The following is a 5,003-nucleotide window of genomic DNA, read 5'->3' on the forward strand; positions in this document are numbered from 1 at the left end:
CACATGCATTAGGACCCCTCATAAATATTTATAAGATTGTCCTATAACCTACTGAATATGTATGTACAGCCAATCTCACTAGGCATAAATCTCAGCCTCTTCCTTCTGTCTCTGAAGTGTCTGCTTTCAGTTTCAGCCAGAGGCTTCACTTCCCTGTCTGCAGGTTGTAACCCTTTTTTTTTGAGATAGAGTCTGGCTCTTGTTGCCCAGGCTGGAGTGCAGTGGTGCAATCTTGGCTCACTGTAACCTTGACCTCCCAGGTTCAAGCGATTCCCCTTTCTCAGCCTCCCAAGTAGCTGGGGTTACAGGAGCATGCCACCATGCCCGGCTTATTTTTGTATTTTTAGTAGAGACAGGGTTTCATCATGTTGGTCAGGGTGGTTGCAAACTCCTGGCCTCAATTGATCCGTCCACCTCGGCCTCCCAAAATGCTGGGATTACAGGCATGAGCCACTGCGCCCGGCCCAGGTTGTAACCCTTTACAAGAAAGAAAGTTCTCCTTTTTTAAAATTTATAGCTATCAATAATTTTAAGTAGACACCCCTATAAATTAGGGGAATATCTAGTTAGCAGATAAGAGATTTGCAGATAAGAGCAACAAGATTGTAGAGAGTGGTAGAACCAGAGGCATATGCCTCTAAAGACCAGGGCTCTGGATGGATTCTCCATGGAATATGCTGGGAAACACTGTCTCCAGTCACTGATTCCCAAACTCAGGTACTGATTTGAATGAGAATCTTCAGAAATCCCTGGAGGGACCAAAGGTGCTGAACATATCCAGCCAGCAGTCTTCCAGGGCCCTGTGTGTTGTGGCAGTCTAAACGGTGGTTCTTCTTTTTGGTCCCTTTGGTCCTGGGGCCAAGCCCAGTCCTGGCTAAAGCAGATACAGGCCACTAAAAAACCGAAACACTGATGGTTGGGTCCCCACTGCCTTCCGCACCCCTTCTGTGCAATGTCCCATGCTCCCCACCCTATCACCAAGACCAGGCCAAGCTGAGGGTACAGGGCAAGCAGCTGCCCATTCTGAGACCGCATGTGGATGGAGAGGCGTGTTCCCAACATGCTGGTCCTGGCGAGAGGCTTAAGACTTGTTGAGTCCCGGATCCCTGTTGTCCCACAGGCAGGACTTGCCTGTCCCTATCCTCTCACCACCTCTAACTATCAAGCCCATTAGACTTCTCCCTAGGTGGAAGAAGATGAAAGAAGAGGTGGGGTTGCCAGAGCAAGACTCAAGGTAGAAGGCTTCTGGCCTTGTTAATCTTTGACCAGCCTCCCCAGGCACCTTTCCCACTGCCACCATTGGTCCAGTCTGTGGGGTCCCTGCCATCCAGAGACTGATCTCAATATGGATTTCTCTCTTCTGCCTGGTGTCCTGCCTTCTAGCTGTCTCCAGAGAAGCATGCAAGTCCTTTTGTTTTGAGGGTTTAACCACTGGGCATTCCTGCATTACTACCTTCTCTACTTCCACTCTCGCCCCTACAGTCTGGCTCAATACAGAAAAATCTTTTCAAAACACAAGCCATGCTGGAAACTTTCCATTTTCCAAGCCCCCTCCTAATAGTGAAGAACCCTGACTCCCTCCACATCGTTGCTCTGACCCCTGCGATCCCCCAGCTCCACTCCAGACACATTCACCTCCTCGCTTTTCTTTGACCATGCCAGGTACCTGTCTACCTCAGGGCCTTTGCACTGCCTTTCCTCCTGTCTGAAATACTCTTTCCCTATTTATCATCAGGTGTCACATTCTTACCTTTTTTTTAGGTCAGATGTCAGTGAGGCCTTCCCTGAACACCTGATACAAACTAGCAACCCACTCTCACCTCTTACAAGGAAGTGTAGGGTAGAGAATGCTTGCTTTATTTCCCCATAGCATATCCCACCATCTGACATTTTGTGCGTTTGTGTGTTTCTTTGTTCATTCTAGAAGGTAAGCTCTGTGAGGACAAGGCTTTGTCTGTTGGGTTCACTGCTATATTCCCAGGACCTAGATCATGGAAGTGCTTAATGAGTATTTGTGAATGATGAAAAGAAGGAGTGAATCAATTGTAAAGTTCCAGTCGTCTACCACAGTTCCCACGGGAGCTGTCTCTGGCCAGCGATGACACACAGCCCACTTCCCGCTTGGCACTCCTTCCCTGCCCTCTTTCTCAGGTGGCCCCCATGCTTCCTGGGAGCTCACCAATTCCTCAGTAAGAAGCACTTCCCAGGCACCTGCAGCCCCGCTGTGCCTCCTCCCCTACACCTGGCATATTGTCCAGCAATTGTACTGTACAGACACAGCAGGCAGTCAGCCACGCACTTGATCACAGACATGAGCATGACTCCTAAGTTGACTTCCACGGGGTGTTAACTCCTGATAGGGCAAGACTGGAGAGACAAAAGCAGCTGGGCCTGAAATGGTCTGAATCCCCCTCCTCAGCCCTTTTGCCCCAGGAGGGGCAGGAGCTCAGAGGGTTCCCTTATTGGCCAGTCTGTCTCACCCCGTGCCTCTGGGGCTGGGGGTGGTCTGGATGAGCATGTCCTGTGTCTCTTGTATGTCACTCCTTCCTCTTAGAACTGTACTTTGATTCTAATAAATTAGAAGAAATGTCCAGCCATCCACCTCCATCAGAATATGTTTTTATGTTTTTTTGTTTTTTGCTTTATTTTATTTATTTATTTTTTTTAGAGATGGAGTCTTACTCTGTTGCCAGGCTAGAGTGCAGTGGTGTGATCTTGGCTCACTGCAACTTCCGCCCCCTGGGTTCAGTTGATTCTCCTGCCTCAGCCTCCCAAGTAGCTGGGATTACAGGCATGTGCCATCATGCCTGGCCGATTTTTGTATCTTTAGTAGAGACGGGGTTTCACCATGTTGGCCAGGATGGTCTCGATATCTTGACCTCGTGATCTGCCTGCCTTAGCCTCCCAAAGTGCTGGGATACAGGTGTGAGCCACCGCTCCCAGACTATGTATTTTTTTTAACACACACATAAATCTAAAGCAAAGGGTATGCCACGATCCAGCTGGGCCAGGTCTGACCCCCACTCTGAGCATCTCGTTGGCTTCCCATCAGGAATACAATGGAGGCATATTCCACTTGGTCTGGCGATGTCCTCCTGGGGTGATGAAAAGGGGGCATGTTGGCATAGACAGCAAAGTCGTCCTCCTTCTGGGGGGCCAGGTTGATCATGTTGGAATATATGGCATCAGCATGGCGGGAAAGATCCTTTAGAGACAGAACCCTGGTTAGAGGCAGACCGCTGGGCGCCAGGGACTCCCAAAGACAAAACCAGGCACTAGGCTGTCCCTACAGGACAGCAAGTAGAATGCTGAGTTCTTGCTGCACAAGCCCTAGATCTGTTTTCAGAAACATTTCCTCCAGATCTGCCCCCTGCCTCATCCCACCACCCTCTCTGTGGGGTCTAGGTAGGTAGGAAGCAGCAAGGAGGCCAGGAGCCCCCCTCTACGTGCGACTGGACTAGCTCCTTACCGAGGACTTGTGGGGAAAGTTGGCCTGATGCCTCAGTTGTTTTTTAAATAGTCCTAGAAAAATGGATAAACTCAGAGTCAGTCTGTGTTGGGTTAATAACCATCTTTACTCAGTTGTTTGCTGGATTTAGGGCTTAACTTCAAAAGGCAAAATCCACCTCACTCAGCCTATTGGGCCTCTGAGACTAAGTTAAATTCCCAGGAAGACACAGGAGAAATGAGTACACTTTATAATTTATAATTTTGTTTATGATTTAGAAGAGATTATTTGGCATCAATATTTCTTTTAGCTGAGGCATGTAGACCATAAGCATATATGCAGCTGGCTTATACTATATATCGCTTTCAGCATGAAGAACTTGTGTGATGAGTAAGTCTTATTGCTGTGCAGAGTCCCCAACAACTCTACAGAAGAGGTCTCATCTTCATATCTCCTTCATATTACCCTCCCACTACCTGCCCCCCACTCCGACAAGGCTGCCCATAGGAAAGACACCCCAGTCTCTGCCCCCAGTTTCTCCTCTCTTCATTCCCAGTTCCAGGGCCAGCTTGTTCAACTCACTCTCATGCCTCCATTTCTTCAGGGTCATGGACAAGAGACCCACTAGGAGCAAGATGAGGGCCACCACAGCAATGGAGCCAGAAAGGGCTGTGGCTGCTGTGCTTAGACTGAAGGAAGCAACCAAGAGACATGAGGATCATCCAGCTGCTCTGGCTGGCTTTGGTGACCCTCCACAAAAGTGCCCTGGGGCCTCCTCGCCCCTGTAGGAGCTCTCCCACTTCCAGGCTTCCACCTCCTTAGTGGCCAACCATCTCCTGCCTCCATTTTAGCCCCTCTCTTCAGCTCTAGCCTCCACAGTCGTGGCCCCATTCACACCAGTCCCCACAGATCCCTTCCCTAGGAGCCCACCTTCCTCCTTCATGGGTCCAGCCCTTCTCTCACCCACCTGCTGAGTCCTTCAGGGTTAGTCTCTGACTTCAGGGTGGTGATGTTCTCTGCGTAAGGGAAAGGAGAGGAAAGTAATATGAAGGAGATATGAAGGTAATTCTTGCACACCCATGCAAACGAGCTCTACAGAATCCTAAATGGTAATATTAACTACTGTTTATTGTGAACTTAATATATACTGGGCACCTTCATTATCTTGTTTAATCTTCATAAATAGACTTGAGATAGGAACAATCATTATTCCTATTATACACTAAAGAAAAACAGCTCTCGGGGATCACACTTGCTCAGAGTTATAGGGCTGATAAGTGGCAGAGTTCGGACGTAAACCTCCATCTCTCTGACTTTAAATCGTGTGTTCATACACAGTACATTCTGCTGCCTCCATGTGATTGGTTCACTCCAGAGCTCTACCATTCTTACCAAGGGTTAGCAGATATGATAGGAGGTCCAGAAAAAGAGATAGCCAGGATGGTGCAGTGCTAGGTACCTGGGGGAGGAGCAGTGGCTCACGCCTGTAATCCCAGCATTTTGGGAGGGGCACGTGAAAGGGTTGACAGGATCAGGACATAGGCAAGGCCAGCAG

General features: G+C 48.9%; 1 long non-coding RNA gene across 1 annotated transcript; it reads right to left on the bottom strand.

The window, feature by feature from the left end:
* Positions 1-2,959: 2,959 nt before the first annotated feature.
* On the bottom strand, positions 2,960-4,472 carry LOC105547027. Its single transcript, XR_001007169.1, has 3 exons — positions 4,416-4,472; positions 3,470-3,522; positions 2,960-3,205 (listed from the first exon to the last, which is right to left on the bottom strand). It is a non-coding gene; the product is annotated as an uncharacterized LOC105547027 (long non-coding RNA).
* Between the last annotated feature and the right edge of the window lie 531 nt (positions 4,473-5,003).

Source organism: Mandrillus leucophaeus, unplaced genomic scaffold, assembly GCF_000951045.1.
Source record: "Mandrillus leucophaeus isolate KB7577 unplaced genomic scaffold, Mleu.le_1.0 Scaffold38, whole genome shotgun sequence".
Classification (NCBI taxonomy): Eukaryota; Metazoa; Chordata; class Mammalia; order Primates; family Cercopithecidae; genus Mandrillus; species Mandrillus leucophaeus.